At 30.9% G+C, this 24,931-nt stretch overlaps 1 protein-coding gene across 1 annotated transcript in view; it reads left to right on the top strand.

Annotated features, from left to right (window-relative positions):
• 5-HT2B (5-hydroxytryptamine receptor 2B) overlaps window positions 1-24,931 on the top strand; it is a 116,634-nt gene that overhangs the window by 57,102 nt on the left and 34,601 nt on the right. The gene's annotated exons all lie outside the window — the stretch shown is intronic.

The following is a 24,931-nucleotide window of genomic DNA, read 5'->3' as shown; positions in this document are numbered from 1 at the left end:
ACTGTAACATATCTGTGGGCATTATTAAATAAAAGCTTTCAGTTGACCATTGATCTTAAGTTGGCAACGCTGTTTGAATTCGAATATTCAGTTAAAGAACATTGTAGAAAGTACACCACAGATGGCGTATGTATTAGTAAGATCTGGAATATTCGAACTTTGACAGTTAAAGAGCTATCTAGAGTGCAGATGGCAGTGTTATAAATAGTGGCAGAGGGTGCAGTCGTTAGTGAGTTTATCAGAGACGCTTTTCGAATAAACATCAACTGAGTGCCTTAAAGTGTGTTGTGTTTTTCAATTGAATTCGTGTACATTATAAAGTGTGTCTTTATTTCTGCGAATTTATAAACGTGTATAAAAAACACTGAGTGACTATTTAATTCTCTTGTTGTACATTTTAAATAAATAAAGAGTGGTTACAATTTTCAAAAGTATCCGGTTTATTTAAAGGAAATAAACCAGCGTTTTGAAAAGGTTAAAACGTAACAATATATATCAAAGATTTTCAAATATTTAAAAACGTTAACATTTACTTAATATTGTTGGTAGTCCACGTATTTCTGTCCTAAATATTAATATTGTTTGCTGATATAACTTCCACTGTATATAATTTGTCACATCTACGGAAGGTGCCACGACCTCTATTGCTAGTTTGTCCATTTTTGGCCTAAATAAGTAATTCATACAAAATTTTAAGGCTTTACATACTACAATTATACAGGTATAGTGTTTATAAACCGGTTAACCGGTTAACCGAAAAACCGGTTTTTCTTCGAAATCTCGGTTTTTTGCGAACCGGTTAATTTGAAATGTTGATTTTCGGTTAACCGGTTTATCCGGTTTTTATCACTCGGTTAACCGGTTTTTAAAATTTAGGTCTAAACTTAAGAAATCTCATGGTTTTGTGCATTTTTTATATTCATTGTACACACATCATTGGTCTGATTTGAAACCTAAACTAATGATTTACAATACAGACCTCTTTAGATTGATATTTTTAAGAATTTCAATGATTCTAAATAATAGAGGACGATGGGTTTACTTAAAAACTTTTTCAGAATAAATTTAAATTAAAAATTAAATTCCGCATAATTCTAGAAGTTAATATAAATCTTCGTTAGCTTAGTGTACAAAGTCCTTTTCAGAAATATTACAGGAGAGACAAAAAACGTTCTAAAATCCATGATTTGAAATATTTATGAGATCTGATAATGGAGTTTTATTACTTACATATTTGTTATGATTTATAATGACAAATAAACAGTAAGAAGAAGTGCGTTTGGGTCCTTTTTTGGGACTTGTAACATTTTCTGTTTCATATCAGAAAGTCGAGGTGATAATAAATTTCAAAATTATCAAATATTTAATTAAAAAATTGATTTATATTTTTTGGTTGAAATTTAATGAAAAAATCAATAATTAAAACAAGTATCATATAGTTAGTAAAAAATTTATACTCAATTCCATTTGACTGAGATAATAATTTTGAAATTTTTACAAAACAAAATGGACTTAGCCATTAACCATTCCTGACAACTAAAAACTACAAATTTTAAAGCTGTGTATACTTTATAGGACATTTTATGCTTTTACACATATATGACGGTTAACCGGTTTAACCGGTTTTTTTAATGTCGGTTAACCGAAAAACCGGTTTTTTAAAAAAGGCCAATTTTCGGTTAACCGACAAACCGGTTTTTTAAAAAGTCGGTTTTTTATAAACACTATACAGGTAGATATGAAATATAGTATTTAATTTGCATATAGGGTGCACGCCCATTATTGATAGTCCGCCCATTCTTGTCCTACTGATGGTAGAATAACCGTACAAAATGTATGGACTCTATCTCTTATATGGGAAGTGCCACGCCCTTTGTGGCTACTACTCCCATATTTGGCCTCAAATATTTATACAAACGGTGGAATTGCTCATGTAAAAAGACATACAGGAACATGTAAACATTTAAAACAGCCGTTTAGCCGTGAAAAAAATAAACATACAAAACCATATCATTTTTTAAATATATAGATTTGTGATTCCATGTCCTCCAATAATGACCCGACCATTCTTAGACAAATTACATACGTAAAATTATAAAACAAATTTCAGACAAAGTTTGAAGAATCTCGCAAATTTAGTTATCCAGATATTCAAAATTGACAAAGTTTGAAGATTCTCGGAATTTTAGTTATCCAATTGGTTCATACAAAGTTTAAATACTTTTACCTATTTACTTTGTATGAGAGGTGCCACGCCCACTAATCCAATCACGACCATTTTTTGGTTATAATTCATGCAGTGATACAAAATTGATTCATATAAAGTTTGAAGACCTTCACAATTATAGTTCTCTAGATATTGGAAAATAACTATTTACTTTGTTTGATATGCGCCACGCCCTCTAATACAATCCCGCTCATTTTCAGCCAAACTATGAATAGTGATAAGAAATTAATGCGTAAAAAATTGTTCTTCAGATAATCGAAACAAACCATTTGCATTGTATGGTAGGTGCCACGCCCACTAATTAAATATCGCCCATTTTCAGGCAAACCATGTAAAATGCTAAGGCTGCTATTCGGACAAAGTTAATCACTTCTACAATTATAGTTCTCCAGATATTCGAAAATAACTATTTACTTTGTATGGGAGGGTCCACACCCCCTGTTCCGATTCATTCCATTTTCGATTAGAATTCATAAACTGATAAGAAATTGATTCGTATAAAGTTTGAAGACTGTCACAATTATAGTTCTGCAGATATTCGAAAATTACTTTTTACTTGGTATGGGTGGTGCCACGCCCATTTTTCATATTTCGTCCATTTTCAGCCAAGAAGCGCTCAATGGTACTTCTTGGCCCATTGGCAATTATAGTCCTCAAAATTCAACAGATATTCCATAATAACTATTTACTTTTTATGGAAAGTGCCACGTCCACTTGAAATTTCAAAATAAAAAGTATCCAGTTGTTCCTACCAGATATAGAGGAATATACAGTAAAAATTTCAAGAAGATCGGTCCAGTAGTTTTGGCTCCTATAAGGAACGGAATAACAAACAAATAAATAAACAGACATACATACTGTTACGTTTTAACCTTTTCAAAACGCTGGTTTATTTCCTTTAAATAAACAGGATACTTTTGATTGCAAATAAAAGCCGTTTAGTAGTTTAAAAATTATAACAACTCTTTATTTATTCAAAATGTACAACAACCACAGAATTAAATAGCCACTCAATGTTTTTTATACACGTTTATAAATTCTCAGAAATACAGACACAATTTATAATGTACACGAATTTACTTGAAAAACACAACACACTTTAAGGCACTAAGTTGATGTTTATTCGAATAGCGTCTCTGATAAACTCACTCACGACTGCAACCTCTGCCACTATTTATAACACTGCCATCTGCATTCTAGATTGCTCTTTAACTGTCAAAATTCGAATATTCTAGATCCATGGTAGACGTTCATATTGTTGAGGTTACGATGATTTTTGTCAAACAACCCCAATGTGAACAAAAAATACACACAATTCATTCAGTTTCTTGATGTTGTTGTGGATATTTTATTTTTTACCCAAAAGAGCACACAAATTAAATGCCTCTTTTTGCGTACCACTGTTCTAGATCTTACTAATACATACGCCATCTGTGGTGTACTTTCTACAATGTTCTTTAACTGAATATTCGAATACAGCGTTGCCAACTTACGATCAAATCAACTGAAAGCTTTTATTTAATAATGCCCACAGATATGTTACAGTCTGCCATTACAGCACTGTTATTTGAAAGAATTATGCTACTTTTAAATCAGCCCTTAAAATCGTTATATTTGAATTCAAGTACAATTTCGTAACACTGCCCCCCGCTTAAGCCTGATCGTCCCGAATAGGCATAGATTCACTTCTCCCATAGGCGGCTAGACGTTTCAGATGTTCAACTTTAATTCCCGATATCGGTCTTCCACATTTCCGTATTCTATAAACCATGTCGTCCAATTTCTTAACCACCCTATGTGGTCCTTTGCAGTGATTCCTTAATTTGGATGACAAACCCTTATTACGTTGTGAGCTATATCGGCTTTTCATTTGGTCATTTGTTATTTTAATTCGTCTCCGAACGAGTTCATGCATTTCTTTTTCTGCTGAAGCACCTTCACCCATCTTGGGTGAAGGTCAATTCATGACTTTTTGTCCCATATCCAAAGTAATGCTGTGATTAATCATGAAGTCTGCACCAATGATTACTTCGTCCACAATATCGGCAACAACAAAGACATGATTTACGCTAATACCACCAATAGTTAGTTTCACATTAACTTTACCATGGACAGTGGCAGGCTCTCCAGTAGCGGTGCGTAGACTTACATTGCAAATTGGTTCCATCGATTTCTTTACTAAATCTGTTCTGATGATAGACTGCGACGCTCCCGTGTCCATAGTAAGGATGTGCTTCCGACCGTTGAGGTACCCACTAGCAGTAAGATTGTTATTTTCCTGCTGCAGTACTGATATTGTGATGGTAGGGCCATCAGGTGTGGGTGTCAGATCCTGTCCCTCAGTGCAAGCTCGCTTTAAAGGTGGCTCCTGTAATGCTTGATGATTCGCCAGCTGGTTATTTCTTGATGCTGAAACATATTTGATTCGCTTTATTGGTGCTCTGCAGTTTCGCTGAATGTGACCCATTTTTCCACAGTTATAACATTTAACTTTGGCTTTAGTTTGTCTCTTACTTAATGCCTCTAAAACTGCCTCTATTAATTCCTTTAATTCGTTGACCATACTTCTATCATTTTCAGCAACAACCTCGATATTCCGCACATTACACACCTGGGGTTTTGAAATTATCTTTGCTGTTTCTTGTACCAGCGCGAATGAGACGGTTTCAAAGAATGATGATTTTGGTGTGGCACATACCGCATATTTTATCTCTGGATCGCGAATACCATTCACAAAGGCCTCTATCTTCAAATGCTCCAAAATCGGATGGTTCTCCCCTGGATAAATAAGCTGTAGCAAACGCTCGATTTCCATCGCAAAATCTTGTAGCGTCTCATTGGCATTCTGCACTCTACCACGCAATTCCATTCGGTATAATTCTTTCTTATGCTCGCCACCGTACTTACGTTGTAGCGCATCCGTTATGTCATCATAACAATTTCTGTTGCTTGCTGGCACGCATTCACGAACTACTGCGGCATTCCCTTTTAAGACCAATATCAATTCTATAGCTTTTTCTTCATTGTTCCACATGTTTCTAATGGCAACTGTATCAAACTGGAACTTGAAAACATTAAATGGTCAAAACTAGGGGCCTTTATTCTGCTAGATGCTTCTGAAATAACTCGAACCGGTCCATCTTGGCATTGAAGATTATTAACTTTTATTTGCAGATCGAGAAATTTATTATCAACATCTTGGGATTGTTTTTCTAGGCCGCTCTCTAATTCGGACACTTTTTTGTCAACGACATCCACTCTGCTGTTAATAACCTCAGACAATTCCTGAATTTTCTTGTCTGTGACTCTAGATGATTCTTGAAGTTTCGCTTCCATTTCAGCTAGGAGTTTCTCGTTGTTGACTTGAACTTCAGCTAATAATTTTTCATTGTTGACTCTAGAAGTTTCTTGAAATTCTTCTTTGACTTCAGCTAGAAGTTCAGTTTTAACCTCCGCAAGCTGTTTCCATTTTTTCCATCATAGCCGCGAACATTGTGCTCAAATCCATGCTGCTTGTTGTTGAACGTGTAGAAACTTCCATTTCTTCCTTATACTCGAATTCGTAAGCACCGATGTCAATATCTCGCCGTTTGAATTCGTCTATCAGCCTCTTTTGCAATTCTGCCTTGTTACCTGCTGTTTGTAGCTCCAACTTACTCAATTCCTTCTTGAGTTGTTCAACTTTCAGTTCCTCAAACTCCATGCTTATTAATTTGCAATCCCACTTCTGACACCAATTGTTACGTTTTAACCTTTTCAAAACGCTGGTTTATTTCCTTTAAATAAACCGGATACTTTTGATTGCAAATAAAAGCCGTTTAGTAGTTTAAAAATTGTAACAACTCTTTATTTATTCAAAATGTACAACAACCACAGAATTAAATAGCCACTCAATGTTTTTGGTACACGTTTATAAATTCTCAGAAATACAGACACAATTTATAATGTATACGAATTTACTTGAAAAACACAACACACTTTAAGGCACTAAGTTGATGTTTATTCGAAAAGCGTCTCTGATAAACTCACTCACGACTGCAACCTGTGCCACTATTTATAACACTGTCATCTGCATTCTAGATTGCTCTTTAACTGTCAAAATTCGAATATTCTAGATCCATGGTAGGCGTTCATATTGTTGAGGTTACGATGATTTTTGTCAAACAACCCCAATGTGAACAAAAGAAAGCTTTTATTTAATAATGCCCACAGATATGTTAGAGTCTGCCATTACAGCACTGTTATTTGAAAGAATTATGCTACTTTTAAATCAGCCCTTAAAATCGTTATATTTGAATTCAAGTACAATTTCGTAACAATACATTAATGTTTATATATATAGATTAGGGTGGGCCAAATTGTAGGGGGCTTGTTCTATGCCGAAGAAACCATAGCTCAACAATTAATTTCTAGCCCCGGATTTTATTATGAGAAGGTCAAATAATCGTTAATTTTCCCCAAAAAAAGGTTCACGAAAGCGACTTTCGTGAAGGTCAAACGTCTAAGTTTGCAATATTTGGAATTGCAAATGAAAATATAGCGAAATATATATTTTTTGTAGATTTTCTATGAATCTTTAGAAAAATATGTATATTGTTACGAAATTGATAGTATTTTTCTGGTAGTTTTTGTCGAGCACAACAAAAATCTTATTTTGAAATTTGACAAACACCTCCAAAATCTTGAGTTACGGGTAAAGAACCGATTGCCTTATGCTCTTAGAGAGGAGTAACTTAGTTGAATATCAACTGATTTTAAGATTTTATGTTGAATATCAGTGGAATTAGAAAGAAGAACCTAAGTCCTTTCGAATGGTACATATGATTTTTATGTAACCTAAAAAAATTTATGTGTATTGCCCCAACAAAATTTTTAAGCTTAGCATTAAAAGAACAATAAAATAAAAATTTTAAATAAATTCATTGAAAAACAAAAAATAAAAGAAATTAAAAGCAAAATATTCTAGAAAATCACTATTTCTATCACTAACCATTAAAAAGTTATGAGGCTTCAAAGTTATTTTGTAACAAGAAAATAATAACACTTTCCAACAGCATTTTTGGAACAAAATGAGCTAAAATATGAATAGTCCTTAAGGAGATCTACAAAAACCATGCATACATATGTAAGTTTTCTCTTTTAGTAAGAGATATTTAGGTTTATTTATTTATTTATTTTAATTATGCTCGATCTTTTTTTGGTTTTTTAGATATGGCGGGCATTCGGAGGTTCGATTTTTTTTTTTAAATATCATCTATATTTCCGATAACAGTAAAAACAACTTGCTAACAATTATTTCGTCCCTATAAAAATTTACACGCATCCAAAGTTGGAACATGAAAACATGGCCGTATTTTTTACGTTTTTACCAAAACACAAGGAATATATAAAATAAAGTTATCATTTTTCAAAAGGACCAAGGTTTGTGCAACTCCTGATGAATAAATGTAAGCTTTTTGTATAAGTAGTTGGTATTGGCGAAAACTATAGGACTAAAAGCTTAATAGTTTAGTGAAATAAAATAATTTTATGAATTTTTCGGACTTCATTTACCATAGAAACTAAAAAAATTTAATGTAGGGATTTTCCATGAATAAAAATATAAAATTTGAATTAATGTAAAATTTGAACGGTTAAAGATATTACAAAAAATTTTAAAAATTTGGAAATAGTGTATATCCAAATGTCCTTAAATCAATGGCGTTATAATTTGGAACATAAAACGGGAAAAATATGTTCCAAAAACTGATTTTTTTAGAAAAGACCCTACTGCGACGTTATTTACTGTGTGATACTAAAATAACTTTGTACGTATTTAAATCAAATATAGGGCTATACAAGCATGGAGCTTTTTCGAGGATTGGTGCTTTGCAAAACTTGCAAAGCACCAATGAATTAGGTTCTTCTTTCGGATCATATAGACAAACAAAAACAAAAGAAAATATTGTTACAAAATTGTACTTGAATTCAAATATAACGATTTTAAGGGCTGATTTAAAAGTAGCATAATGCTTTCAAATAACAGTGCTGTAGTAACATATCTGTTACAGTTCAGTTGATTTGATAGTAAGTTGGCAAATCTGTATTCGAATATTCAGTTAAAGAACATCGTAGAAATAGAGCTTTAAAGTGTGTTGTGCCTTAAAGTGTGTTGTGTTTTTCAAGTGTATTCGTGTACATTATAAATTGCGTCTGTATTTCTGAGAATTTATAAACGTGTATAAAAAACATTGAGTGGCTATTTAATTCTGTGGTTGTTGTACATTTTGAATAAATAAAGAGTTGTTACAATTTTTAAACTACTAAACGGCTTTTATTTGCAATCAAAAGTATCCGGTTTATTTAAAGGAAATAAACAAACGTTTTGAAAAGGTTAAAACGTAACAATATATAGGCATTTTTTTGGGAAAAAACTTAAAAAAATACGTATATTTCTACAAATTCCTCCTTATGATGCATGTAACTTTTTATAGGTACGAGATAACTGTTAGAAAATTCGACCCTCCATAGGCCCAACATTAGTGTGTCCCTAATAAGCCAAAATTTTTTTTTTTTTGGAATTTTGGAACGCATACCCTCTATTTTTATATATATATGGGGCATTTCACGTCAAGTGAACCAACTTTTGAAATCGATGTCTTCCGATCGCGATGAAATTTGCACCAATGTTAGTTCTATTGGATAGTAATTCGGACACCATTTTTCAACAAGATCGGTCAAGAACTCTCTGAGTTATAGGAGGTCAAAATTTGACATTTTGGCCAAACAGGTGTTTTTTTTTATCCATATAACTTATTACCTATTGTTCTTAGCAAAATGTGTTTAGATAGCTATTTATGCTATCTAAACTATTTGGGATTTTTTTTTTTAAATCAAAAATATTTTTGACTTTTTTTTTCAAAATGGGCCCTTTTTATTTTTTTTTTATTTTTTTTAAGAAAGCTTAGGCCTTTTCCTAAGCGACCTATATGGTCGCTTAGTGGGATGCGAGTGGGATATCTATCAAAAAAAATATTTTGTAACTCAAGATTTAAAATTTTTGAATTTTTTTGCAAAATCAAAAACTTTGTTGATTTTTTTTAAAAAAATGGACCCATTTTTTTTTGCTCAGAACAAAGCTTATGTGTTTTCCTTTAACACCATTTTTGTCGCTTAGTGGGATGCGAGTGGGATATCTATAAAAAAAATGTTTTGTATCTCAAGACATACAATTTTTTACTTTTTTTTGAAAAATCAAAAACCTTTTTGACTTTTTTTTTCCAAAATGGACTCTTTTTTATTAATTTTTTTTTCTCAAAAGAAAGCTTAGGTCTTTTCCTTTAAAACCTTTTTGGTCGCTTAGTGGGATGCGAGTGGGATATCTATAAAAAAAATGTTTTGTAACTCAAGACATACAATTTTTTACTTTTTTTTGAAAAATCAAGCCCGACCGCTATTAATTTTCCACCCCCAAAATTTGTCTGAGTTTTGTATCTTGCGGCTTTTTTAGTCAATCCTAGAGGTAGTTTTCAGCGCACGTGATTTTCATTGTTAAAATATCAGGTGCCCCAGAAACAAATTTTTGGAATCAAGTGGAAATATTTTATGGCCCTTCTCCGAAGTACCAGTTTATTTATTATATTATGACATTTGACTTTAAGAAGTGGGTGGAGAGGTAGAAGTTGACAGGTAGGTTATTTATATGGTGGTTTATTTTTATTATTATTTGTAACATTTGGTTAAACTAGGTACTTTAGTATGTAAGCCCTTCTTGACCCTAATAAAAGATTTTAGACTCATTCATTAAAACGTACTACCTATATGATCTTAAAAAACTATTTATTGTCATTCTGAAGACATACGGAAATCAGTTTTTTAGAAACAGCGTTAAAGTTAAGACGTGTGTTATTTACATAAATACTTACAAAATTCAAAATGTCTACGACTTCTAAAAAGGCTAAGGTTGAAAATGAAATTTATTCGTCTTTTTGTTTTAATCCCTTTAACTAAATGAAGCACAGATCATCAGATATGCGAAATATTTCCGACGGCTTATTAAAAAAATTCCCTACGCTGTCAAAACCAGGGACCGTAACAATTATGACATTTATAATAAAAATCACAACATAATTGTTATTTTCTGAGTTTTATTTTTTTTGTCAGAAATAATTGTTATTTTCTGATTTTTATTTTTTTTGTCAGAAATAATTGTTATTTTTGATTTTTATTTTTTTTTGTCAGGAATATTTGTCAGACTTTGAGTTTTATTTTTTTTTGTCAGGAATATTTGTCAAACTTTGAGTTTTATTTTTTTTGTCAGGAATATTTGTCAGACTTTGATTTTTATTTTTTTTGTCAGAAATAATTGTTATTTTTTGATTTTTATTTTTTTTGTCAGATATATTTGTCAGACTTTGATTTTTATTTTTGACAAACAAATTTTTTTGGTAAAAAAAAATTTATGACAAAAAAAATTTGTTGTTAAAAAAAAAATTTATGACAAAAAAAATTTGTTGGTAAAAAAAAAAATTTATGAACAAAAAAATTTTTTGTTAAAAAAAAAATTCGGGTTAAAAATATTTTTCCCGATTTTGACCCATTGTAGGTCAAAGCCTTATATACATACATCGTTGCAATGGACTTTGAAATATCTATCATTAGATATCCATAATGCCTATATTAATGACTTAGTTATCCAGATATAGATCAAAAATAGGCCAAAAATTGAGGTTGTCCCGTTATCTCAGCCATTTGTGGGCCGATTTTAAATGGCAACCGAGCCGGAAGAATTCCCGATATATTGATGTATCAATCATGTTTGTAAGTTATTTGGGGGCTACGGAAAGTTGATTTCAACATACAGCCGAATAGACGGACAGACGGACATGGCGATATCGACTTCGATATCTATAACGATCCAGAATATATATACTTTGTGGGGTCGCAAATGAAAAATGTAGAAATTATAAACGGAATGACAAACTTATATATACCCTTGCCACTCGTGGTGAAGGGTATAAAAATAAAAATCAAAGTCTGACAAATATATCTGACAAAAAAAATAAAAATCAAAAAATAAAAATTATTTCTGACAAAAAAAAATAAAAATCAAAGCCTGACAAATATTCCTGACAAAAAAAATAAAACTCAAAGTTTGACAAATATTCCTGACAAAAAAAATAAAACTCAAAGTCCGACAAATATTCCTGACAAAAAAAAATAAAAATCATAAATAACAATTATTTCTGACAAAAAAAATAAAAATCAGAAAATAACAATTATTTCTGACAAAAAAAATAAAAATCAAGAATTTAAAAAGCATGTTATTTTATGAAATTATAGTTGAAAACAATCAAAATGGTATGCTTGACTTGACTCTCCGATATTATCCTGTGATGGCTTTTTTCCTTAGAAATTTCAAGAATAATTATTATTTTCGGTCCCTGGTCAAAACGATTGAAAATTTGTGGATCATGCAGGAAAGAGCTCGGAAAGTTGAACGAATTACCGAATTTGAATAGTCATGAGCCTTGCGTTGAAGTTATTCCAGATGAAGACAAAAGTAATTCCGAGAATGAAGACAGAACTGTTGATGATGATGGTTATTCTAACTTTTCAAATTCAACGAATGAGTGTCGAAACCAATACCATAAGGATGCAGTAGAAGTTCTTGAACAAATAAAAGAGAAATACAAAACGTCACAGAGTGAAGCTGAAAGAATTCAACTTCTCACGCTTGCTTCAAGAACATGGAGTTCTGCAAAAACAATGACTGAGTTTGGAACGTCTCAACGAAAAGCAAGAATTGCTAAACAATTGGTTGCTGAGCATGGGATTCTCACACTCCCAAACAAAAAGAAGGGAAAAACTTTGGAGGGCGATACTAAATCTCTAATAACTCAGTTTTATCAGCGAGATGATATGAGTCGCCTGATGCCAGGGATGAAAGACTGGATGTCTGTACGAATCGATGGCAAGAAAGTTCAAATGCAGAAGAGAATGGTTCTCTGTAACCTGAATGAATTATTCGCAACATTTCAATCTGAATACGAGGATGTCAAAATTGGATTCACAAAATTTACACAACTGAGGCCAAAACATTGCGTTTTGGCAGGAAGCAGCGGAACTCACACAGTATGTGTTTGTATTTACCATGAAAATGTTAAATTGATGTTGAAGGAAATCAACTTAAATTACTTAAAAGATGATTCATCAGAAGATTTACACCATTACCGCGATTGCCTTAAATTGACTATGTGCCCTAATGCTACAACTTCTTGCCACTTAGGTGAATGTTCGAATTGCCCGGAAACCACATCCATCAAAGAAAATTTAATCAACTCTTTTGATCGAGAATGTATTGAGGAGTTAAAATTTGAATCTTGGCTTCAGACTGAAAGATGCACACTGAAAACCATAATTTTAAATGTGGATGATTTTGTGGAAGAACTGTGTAGAGGATTGCTAAATTTGAGAACCCATGACTTTTTAGTCAAAGATCAGTGGTCATTCTTCAAGGACTTGAAAACACATTCGAAGTATGGTGAATTCATTATTTCATTTGATTTCGCAGAGAACTATAAATATGTTCTTCAGGATTCCATACAAGCATTCCACTTCAATAACGACCAAGCAACTATATTCACAGTAGTTATTTACTAAATGAAAGAAGAAAACCTGGAACACAAAAGTATGGCAATCATATCCGACGATTTAAAACATGACACCGTTGCAGTTTATGAGTACCAGAAGATAATACTAAATTATCTAAAATCAAAATTTACAGTAGAAAAGGTATACTACGTTTCGGATGGAGCTCGTCAACATTTTAAAAACAAAAGTAGCTACGCAAATCTTACTGCTCATGAAAAAGATTTTGGAATGCCAGCTGAGTGGCATTTTCATCCTACTGCTCATGGTAAAGGAGCATGTGATGGTATTGGAGCCATCAAATATTTCCACTTGATTCCAAAAATTTGTTTCTGGGGCACCTGATATTTTAACAATGAAAATCACGTGCGCTGAAAACTACCTCTAGGATTGACTAAAAAAGCCGCAAGATACAAAACTCATACAAATTTTGGGGGTGGAAAATAAATAGCGGTCGGCCTCATATTGCACCCCTCCAGTGGCTATTATCGGTCAGTTGTTGTGGTTTTTATTTTTAAGGTTTTAGAAACACTTACACACAAATATGAAAAAAATCAATTTAAAAACATTTGTCTTGAGTTACAAAACATTTATTTTGATAGATATCCCACTCGCATCCCACTAAGCGACCAAAAAGTTTTTAAAGGAAAAGACCTAAGCTTTCATTTGAGAAAAAAAATTAATAAAAAAAGAGTCCATTTTGGAAAAAAAAAGTCAAAAAGGTTTTTGATTTTTCAAAAAAAAAGTAAAAAATTGTATGTCTTGAGTTACAAAACATTTTTTTATAGATATCCCACTCGCATCCCACTAAGCGACAAAAAGGGTATTAAAGGAAAACACATAAGCTTTCTTCTGAGCAAAAAAAAAATTAAAAAATGGGTCCATTTTTTTAAAAAAAGTCAACAAAGTTTTTGATTTTGCAAAAAAATTCAAAAATTTTAAATCTTGAGTTACAAAATATTTTTTTTGATAGATATCCCACTCGCATCCCACTAAGCGACCATATAGGTCGCTTAGGAAAAGACCTAAGCTTTCTTAAAAAAAATAAAAAGGGCTCATTTTGAAAAAAAGTCAAAAATATTTTTGATTTAAAAAAAAAAAATCAAAAATATTTTATTAAATTTTTTTAATTTTTTTTTCGAAAGATTGCATAAATAGCTATCTAAACTATTTGGGACACATTTTGCTAAGAACAATAGGTAATAAGTTATATGGATAAAAAAAAACACATGTTTGGCCAAAATGTCAAATTTTGACCTCCTATAACTCAGAGAGTTCTTGACCGATCTTGTTGAAAAATGGTGTCCGAATTACTATCCAATAGAACTAACATTGGTGCAAATTTCATCGGAAGACATCGATTTCAAAAGTTGGTTCACATATATATATAAAACTATAGTTAAATATGAAATTTTGTTTTTCTATCATGAGGTGGATTTACCAGGGGAAAAATGCATTTTTTTCTGTTTTTGTAAAAATTTTGCCATTAAATAATTACTTTTGCAATTTAATTTAAAAGAATCGAAATGTGTACGCAATTGTCATTCTAATCTATATATATAAAAGTGAATGTGTGTATGTATGTTTATTATTATTAGTTTGGGATCTATAGACGGCTAAACAGCTGAACCGATTTTCTTGAAATTTTTACAGTATATTTATGTATGTCTGGAAGCAGCTATAGGCTACTTTTTGTTTTGAAATTTGAAGTGGGCGTGGTACCTCCCATACAAAGTTAATTTTTAAAATCAAATATTTAGGAAACTATAATAGCTATAGTCCTCAAATTTTGCATGAGCAATACCACCGTTTGTATAAATATTTGAGGCCAAAATGGGAGTAGAAGCCACAGAGGGCGTGGCACCTCCCATATGATGATAATTAAAAAATCTATTATACAATAAGAGATAGAGTCCATAAATATTATCATCAATATTAATAGTTAGGACAAGAATGGGCGGACTATCAATAGTGGGCGTGGTACATCCCATACAAACTAAATACTAAAAATCATATCTATGTGTATAATTTTGATATGTAAAGCAATGAAACTTTGTATGAATTACATATTTAGGACAAAAATGGGCAAACTAGCAAAAGTGGTCGTGGCACCTTCCGAGTCTTGAGTCTTGAGTTACAAAACATTTATTTTGATATATATCCCACTCGCATCCCACTAAGCGATCAAAACCATCTTAAAGGAATAGGCCTAAGCTTTCTTTATAGCAAAAAAAAAAATTACAAAAAGGGCCCATTTTAAAAAAAAGTCAAAAAAGTTTTTGATTTTGCCAAAAAATCAAAAATTGTATATCTTGAGTTACAAAATATTTATTTTGATAGATATCCCACTCGTATCCCACTAAGGGACCTAAAATATCTTAAAGGAATGGACCTAAGCTTTCTTTTGACTAAAAAAAAAATTTTAAAAAAGGGCCCATTTTGAAAAAAAATTCGAATTTGCAAAAAAAAAGTCAATAATTGAATGTCTTGAGTTACAACATTTTTATTTTAATAGATATCCTACTCACATCTTCCTAAGTGACAAAATAGGTCTTAAAGGAAAAGACCTAAGCTTTCTTTTGAGCAAAAAAAATTTTTAAAAAAAAGTCCCATATTGGAAAAAAATTTCGATTTTGCAAAAAAAAATTAAAAAATTGTATGTCTTGCGTTACAAAATATTTATTTTGATAGATATCCTACTCGCATCCCACTAAGGGACTAAAAATATCTTAAAGGAATGGACCTAAGCTTTCTTTTGACTACAAAAAAAATTTTAAAAAAAGGGCCCATTTGGAAAAAAATCGTATTTGCAAAAAAAAAGTCAAAAATTGTAAGTCTTGAGTTAAAAAATATTTATTTTGATAGATATCCCACTCGCATCCCACTAAGCGACCAAAAGGGTCTTCAAGGATAATATCTAAGCTTTTGTTTGACCTAAAAAAAAAGATTAAAAAAGGGTCCATTTTGAAAAAAAAAGTCAACAAAGTTTTTGATTTTGCAAAAAAAGTCAAAAATTTTATGTTTTGAGTTACAAAATATTTATTTTGATAGATATCCCACTCGCATCCCACTAAGCGACCAAGTAGGTGTTCAAGGAAAATATCTAAACTTTATTTTAAGAAAAAAAAAAAAAAAAAATAGCGTATTTTAAAAAAAAGTCAAAAAAGTTTTTGATTTCGGAAAAAAAATATTAAAAATTTTTTATTTTTTTTTTTAAATATTTTTTTTCGAAAGATCGAAGAAATAGCTATCTATACTATTTGGAACACATTTTGCTAAGAACAATAGGTAATAAGTTACATGGATAAGAAAAAACCCCTGTTTGACCAAATTGTCAAAATTTTACCCCCTATAACTCAGAGAGTTCTCGACCGATGTTGTTGAAAAATTGTGTCTGAGTTACTATCCAATAGAGCTAACCTTGGTGCAAATTTCATCCCGATCGGAAGACATCGATTTCAAAAGTTGGTTCACTTGACATGAAATCCCCCATATATATAAAAGTCAATGTGTGTTTGTTTCTTTGTATGATTGTTTGCGTATTTGTAATGACACTCGACTTACAGTAAGGCAATTAATGAACAATCTAATCGGAGCGACCTTTATAACTGGGAATTATAACTTCGGAAATGCCATTTGATTTTACTCGATTGCAGTTTCCTATTTGCTTAGTATTTGCAATGATAATTGATAAAGCTCAACGTCAGTGTTTGCAAGTTTGCGGACTAAATCTAGAAAATCCATGTTTTTCACATGAACAGAAACTAATTTTAGATAGACTAAATATATTGTAAATCTTTACGGTACGGGTAGCGAAGCACACCGGGTTTTAGCTAGTAAGATATAAAACACAAAAATTGGTTAAAAAATGTTAAAGTCATTAAAAAATCGCCAGGCCATTAACGTGTCTCAGGCCACTAGAACAAGAAATGTAGGAACAAAATTAACATATTTTGAGAAATATTAAAATAAAAGCTTATTATTACTTAAAATATATCCATATTTACTTGTATGTGAGTTTTTGCCTTCGTAGGATACCGTTAACATATTCGCAGGTATGACCAAAAAAATATTTTTTTAACGGCAATTTCAAAACTCCTTTTCAATTTTTAAAAATTTTGTTAAACAAATTTCAGAATTTATATGTCTAATTTCATATTTCTGGGTCCATTATTATAGAAAATGAAAATGTGTTCCTAATTTTAAATTTTTATGTTTATTATTATAAAATATTCAAAAAGTACCATTGCAATAAGGAAATAGTACCATTGATTATCACTTTTAAATTCGCATTCACTAAACCATAACCCGTCAAGTTTGAATTTTAGATTTGTATATCATTTCCTATATTATCAACTAATTTTGTTTCTATAATACTTAATATTTAATAAATTATCACAAAACCGAAACCGATCAGTTTTTAATTTTTTAAAACCGAAACCGCAGTTTTCAAATTCTTCGATTTTTTGGAAACTCTAGGTCCTTTATTATAGAAAATTCAAAAAGCACCATTAGAATATAGAAAAAGTACCAAAAAGCACCCACTTGTAGTTGCCCACCCACTCGGGTCCATAAAGCTTTATTTCATGTTTCTATGTTCATTGGTGAAGAAATTACAAAAAGTAGAATAAAGAAAAAGTACCAAAAAGTCTCCCCTAGACTTCTCACTCACTTAGGACCATATACGCTTAATTTCATATTTCTAGGTCCATTATATTATAGAAAATTCAAAAAGTATCATTAGAATATAGAAAAAGTACCAAAAAGCACCCACTTGTAGTTTCCCACTCACTCGGTTCCATAAAGCTTTATTTCATGTTTCTAGGTTCATTGGTGAAGAAATTACAAAAAGTACCAATCGAATAAAGATAAAGTACCACAAAGTCTCCACCTAGAATTCTCACTTACTTAGGACCATATACATATGTTTAATTTCCTGTTTCTAAGTTCAATGTTATAGAAAATTCAAAAAAGTACCATTAGAATAAAGAAAAAGTACCAAAAAGTCTCCCCCTAGAATTCTCACTCACCTAGGACCATATATGCTTAATTTCATGTTTCTAAGTCCATAATTATAGAAAATTCAAAAAAGTACCATTAGAATATAGAAAAAGTACCAAAAAACCCACACTTGTGGTTTCCCACTCACTCGGTTTATATATAAGCTTTATTTCATGTTTCTGGGTTCATTGGTGAAGAAATTACAAAAAGTACCATTCCAATAAAGAAAAAGTACCAAAAAGTCTCCCCCTAGAATTCTCACTCACTTAGGACCATATATGTTTAATTTCATGTTTCTAAGTCCATTGTTATAGAAATTTCAAAAATGTACCATTAGAAGAACAAAAAAGTACCTATACACTCAGGTCTCGTTTTATGCGGATTCAAATTTATGGGGTTTTTAAATTAACGATTTTTTTTTGGGAATTTTAACAGATTTTAAAATTTTAGATGTTTTTTTTTTAATTCTAGTGATGAAAATGATATTTAACAATATGATGACAATATGATTATATCATCTAGTGATGAAAGTGATGTTGAACCAATTCCTAAACGATGCCGATAATTATTCAGTCATTCAGATTGATCATACATATTTACAGAATTTCCTTAAAAAATGTTTTAGCTTAATTTTTGGATCATTTTCTGTTTTTACTGTGATTAATGAATTAATATTATATTTTTGTTTATTTTTTTTAAAGGGTTTTTGTTTTTACTGTTTAAGTAAATGAAATAAATATAGTTTTGTTGATTTTTTTATGCGTGTAGTTCAGTTCACACATTTTGGTACCTAAATATTATCCCCTATTCCTAACACTAACTTCACTCAGATACATATCAGCTAACTTTAATGTCGATAACTGAATTAATTTAAAATGTTAAAAAAGTACCATTAGGAGAAAAGTACCAATTTCCCTTTTCTTCCTTGAACACCCCTCAAGTTTGAAATTTAAAAATATTCCATTTTGCCATGTCTCAAAATATTAAAATCTGTATTAATGTGCCCAGGAATAAATATGTTTTAAAAAAAGTACCAAACTGTTTACCCGGATTTGGCCCAATATACACCTTGGTTAGTTAATTTTTGTATGAATCCAGGAACCAACATTAAAAAAATTATCAAAATTGGCTTAATAATTTCAAATATAATGTATTTTCCCGATTTTATCCCCTTTTTGGTACCTTTTTTATCCCCATTGAGGTGGTACAATTGTATTCAAATAAATTTCTGTAACGTGGTGGGAGCTCATAATAAAATATTCGTATGTCTATGTCAAATTATAGAAAAACATATTTTATGAAAAAGTACTAAAAATAAACACAATTTTATCCCTTAAGGTTTCGAATTTCCAAAAAGTACCAAACTTATATTTTTTATATTTTGATAAGTAAAGAATACGATTTAAAATTTGATTCTATATTTATTGGTTTAAAATATACATAGGGTGCCAAAAAAGTACCAAAATACAGTTTTTACCCGTTTTCTCCCCTAAAATTTTCGAATTTCGAAAAAGTACGAAACACCTGTCAGCTTATTTTTTGAATGGAGTAAAATGCAATTTTAAGTTTTTTTTATTTTTATTAGTTTTTATGATATAAGGTTACCGAATTTACTATTTTTTACCCCCTAAACGTTCGAATTTCCAAAAATCCCTTCTTATCGGATGGTTTTGGGGAGGGAGGAACCCACAGTTAAAATTTCATGATTCTAGCTTCAGTCGTTTGGGCTGTGCGATGATGAATCAGTCAGTCGGTCTGTGAGTCAGTAACGTTACTCTTTTATATATATATAAAAGAGTATATATATATAGAGTATATCTATATATATATAGATTTCGGTATCTTTCCATGAGAAATTCCAAATATTGAAAAAATTTATCTTTGACCTTCACGATTTAAGGGTTAACGTTTTCCGATTTTAGTAAAACTTTCAGACTATATTTAGAATTATATAGACTATAATATCCTGAATAGCGTTTATTTAAAAATCATAACAGTAAAAAAATTTGACTCATTCGCCAAAATATGGCCAAAAAATCACAAAATTTAAATCGCAGGTACAGGAAAACTATTGGAGATATTTTCATATGAAAATATGAAAATATTTTTATTCCATATTATGTTCCCAATAAATCCCAATGTGATGATCAAAAAATTATGAAATTTGTTTAACAAAATTTTTAAAAAATTTAAATTGGAGTTTTGAAACTGCCGTTAAAAAAATTAAATTGTTTTGGTTATACCTGCGAATAGGTTAACGGTATCCTAGGAAGACAAAAACTCATATACAAGTAAATATGGATATATTCTATGTAAAAATAAGCTTTTATTTTAATATTTCTCAAAATATGTTAATTTTGTTCCTACATTTCTTGTTCTAGTGGCCTGGCGATTTTTTAATAACTTTAACATTTTTTAACCAATTTTTGCATTTTATATTGTTACGTTTTAACCTTTTCAAAACGTTGGTTTATTTCCTTTAAATAAACCGGATACTTTTTTGATTGCAAATAAAAGCCGTTTAGTAGTTTGAAAATTGTAACAACTCTTTATTTATTTAAAATGTACAACGACCACAGAATTAAATAGTCATTCAATGTTTTATTTTATACACGTTTATAAATTCTCAGAAATACAGACGCAATTTATAATGTACACGAATTCACTTGAAAAATACAGCACACTTTAAGGCACTCAGTTGATGTTTATTCGAATAGCGTCTCTGATAAACTTACTCACGACTGCAACCTCAGCCACTATTTATAACACTGCATTACCATCTAGAAAGATCTATTTCTACAATGTTCTTTAACTGCCTTAAAGTGTGCTGTATTTTTCAAGTGAATTCGTGTATATTATAAAGTGTCTGTATTTCTGAGAATTTATAAACGTGTATAAAAAACATTGAGTGACTATTTAATTCTGTTGTTGTACATTTTTAAATAAATAAAGAGTTGTTACAATTTTCAAACTACTAAACGGCTTTTATTTGCAATCAAAAGTATCCGGTTTATTTAAAGGAAATATACCAACGTTTTGAAAAGGTTAAAACGTAACAATTGATGTCAGAAGTGGGATTGCAAAATAATAAGCATGAAGTTTGAGGAACTAAAAGTTGAACAACTCAAGAAAGAATTGAGTAAGTTGGAGCTACCAAAGCAGTAACAAAGCAGAATTGCAGAAGAGGCTCATAGATGAATTCAAGCGGCGTGATATTGGAACTTACGAGTTTGAGTATAAAGAAGAATTGGAAGTTTCTACCCGTGCAACAACAAGCAGCATGGATTTAAGCACTATGTTTGCTGCTATGATGGAAAAATTCAAAGAAACAAATGAGAAATTTGCTGAAGTTCAAGAAAATTCAAGAGTCAACAATTAGAAGCTGTTAGCTGAAGTTAAAGCAGAAGTTCAAGAAACTTCGAAAGTAAACAACGAGAAACTTCTAGCTGACGTTCAAGAAACTTCTAGAGTCAACAACGAGAAGCTTCTTGCCGACAATGAGAAACTTCTTGCTGAAGTAAAAGAAGAAAATAAAATAATGGAAATGAAATTTGAAGAAACTTCTAGAGCGACAGACGAGAAGCTTCAGCAAATATCGGAAGTTATAAACAGCAGAGTGGATGGCATTGAGAAAAAGGTGTCCGACTGAGAAAGCTGTTTAGAAATACAAGCCATATACGTCAATAAAAAACTCTCCGACTTAGAGATTGGTGTCGACAATAAACTGCACGATCTGCAAATAAAAGTTTATAATCTTCAATGTCAAGATGGACCGGTTTGAGTTATTTCAGAAGCATCTAGCAGAATAAAGGCCCCTAGTTTTGATGGCAGCACACCATTTAATGTTTTCAAGTTCCAGTTTGATACAGTTGCCATTAAAAACATGTGGAAAGTCGAAGAAAAATAGATCTTTCTAGATGGTAATGCAGTGTTGTAAATAGTCGTGAGTGAGTTTATCAGAGACGCTTTTCGAATAAACATCAACTGAGTGCCTTAAAGTGTGCTGTATTTTTCAAGTGAATTCGTGTACATTATAAAGTGTCTGTATTTCTGAGAATTTAAAAACGTGTATAAAAAACATTGAGTGACTATTTAATTCTGTTGTTGTACATTTTTAAATAAATAAACAGTTGTTAAAATTTTCAAACTACTAAACGGCTTTTATTTGCAATCAAAAAAAGTATCCGGTTTATTTAAAGGAAATAAACCAGCGTTTTAAAAAGGTTAAAACGTAACAGTATTTTATATTTTTGTTTAAATATACTAACATTTTATTGAACCTTTTAAGAAACTTGATTATGTATGGGCTTTTTCAAAAGGAAATAAAGGCAAAAAAGATGAATCTTTGCGAATGGAGAAGATTAACAATAAACTTCACCCGAGGATGGTTACAAAATCTCATATTGTGGTTGTGTGAGAACCTAAAACCAATATTTTGGGTCACAGTGGGGGAAATGAAAAATAAAAAAGGTGCAAATAAATTTGTAAGTTCCAAACCGATAATCCGATTTTAATAAAATTTCTCACGACTAGGAGGAGTTGTTACTGAGCTTAAGTTTTAAATTCGGACTTTTAACACTAAGGTGGGGCGGAGCCTCAAGGTTCCAAATTATGGTGTTTTAGGTATATTAAAAATTAAAAATGATGCCAAACTTTTGTTCTATATCCCATTTAAAAGATTTGTACATATGCTGCAAAACATATTACTACAAGGTGGCGCAAAAGTAAACTTCCGATGTTTTTTGGCTGTAATTAAAAAAAAATGAAAAACTTTGATTCTTCTTGTGGATTATTTTTATTTGGTCTTTTAGTTTTTTTTTACATCAAGTCGAGAATATGATGTCATGTAAATGGCCGCCGCCACAGTTGATTGTCATTTGAGCCCTTTTTATGGCATTTTCCATCACTTTGGCCAAAACTTCCGGCCAAAACTTCTTGACGGATATTGTCTTTAAGAGCTGCAAAAGTCTGAGGCTTGTTGACATAAACCCGCGACTTCAAAAAGCCCCACAAAAAGAAGTCTGGAGCGGTCAAATCAGGCGATCTTGCTGGCCAGTGCAAATCGCCAAAACGGGAGATTAGGCGTCCGGGAAATGCATCCTTCAGCATATCGGTTGTGGCACGTGCAGTGTGTGCCGTTGCACCGTCCTGTTGTAACCACATGTTTTCCAATCCCAATTCACCAAGTTGCGGCAAAAAGAACTCGTTGATCATTGCTCTGTAGCGCTCACCATTCACAGTAACCGTTTAGCCCGCGACGTTTTCGAAGAAAAAAGGTTTAAGCTAAATTGCCTGCTATCGGATGACTTCGTATTCAGCGTTGCCACTGAACAAATCTTATTCCTACCTATTTTGTCAAAAAACTACCAAAATCGTTTTAAACCTACCATTTTTTTAAAATCATATACATATGTATGTATGTATGTATGTATGTATGTATGTATGTATGTATGTATGTATGTATGTATGTATGTATGTATGTATGTATGTATGTATGTATGTATGTATGTATGTATGTATGTATGTATGTATGTATGTATGTATGTATGTATGTATGTATGTATGTATGTATGTATGTATGTATGTATGTATGTATGTATGTATGTATGTATGTATGTATGTATGTATGTATGTATGTATGTATGTATGTATGTATGTATGTATGTATGTATGTATGTATGTATGTATGTATGTATGTATGTATGTATGTATGTATGTATGTATGTATGTATGTATGTATGTATGTATGTATGTATGTATGTATGTATGTATGTATGTATGTATGTATGTATGTATGTATGTATGTATGTATGTATGTATGTATGTATGTATGTATGTATGTATGTATGTATGTATGTATGTATGTATGTATGTATGTATGTATGTATGTATGTATGTATGTATGTATGTATGTATGTATGTATGTATGTATGTATGTATGTATGTATGTATGTATGTATGTATGTATGTATGTATGTATGTATGTATGTATGTATGTATGTATGTATGTATGTATGTATGTATGTATGTATGTATGTATGTATGTATGTATGTATGTATGTATGTATGTATGTATGTATGTATGTATGTATGTATGTATGTATGTATGTATGTATGTATGTATGTATGTATGTATGTATGTATGTATGTATGTATGTATGTATGTATGTATGTATGTATGTATGTATGTATGTATGTATGTATGTATGTATGTATGTATGTATGTATGTATGTATGTATGTATGTATGTATGTATGTATGTATGTATGTATGTATGTATGTATGTATGTATGTATGTATGTATGTATGTATGTATGTATGTATGTATGTATGTATGTATGTATGTATGTATGTATGTATGTATGTATGTATGTATGTATGTATGTATGTATGTATGTATGTATGTATGTATGTATGTATGTATGTATGTATGTATGTATGTATGTATGTATGTATGTATGTATGTATGTATGTATGTATGTATGTATGTATGTATGTATGTATGTATGTATGTATGTATGTATGTATGTATGTATGTATGTATGTATGTATGTATGTATGTATGTATGTATGTATGTATGTATGTATGTATGTATGTATGTATGTATGTATGTATGTATGTATGTATGTATGTATGTATGTATGTATGTATGTATGTATGTATGTATGTATGTATGTATGTATGTATGTATGTATGTATGTATGTATGTATGTATGTATGTATGTATGTATGTATGTATGTATGTATGTATGTATGTATGTATGTATGTATGTATGTATGTATGTATGTATGTATGTATGTATGTATGTATGTATGTATGTATGTATGTATGTATGTATGTATGTATGTATGTATGTATGTATGTATGTATGTATGTATGTATGTATGTATGTATGTATGTATGTATGTATGTATGTATGTATGTATGTATGTATGTATGTATGTATGTATGTATGTATGTATGTATGTATGTATGTATGTATGTATGTATGTATGTATGTATGTATGTATGTATGTATGTATGTATGTATGTATGTATGTATGTATGTATGTATGTATGTATGTATGTATGT

Source organism: Calliphora vicina, chromosome 1 (genome assembly GCF_958450345.1).
Source record: "Calliphora vicina chromosome 1, idCalVici1.1, whole genome shotgun sequence".
In the NCBI taxonomy this organism is placed as follows: domain Eukaryota; kingdom Metazoa; phylum Arthropoda; class Insecta; order Diptera; family Calliphoridae; genus Calliphora; species Calliphora vicina.
This window is presented reverse-complemented; position numbering and strand designations above follow the sequence as displayed.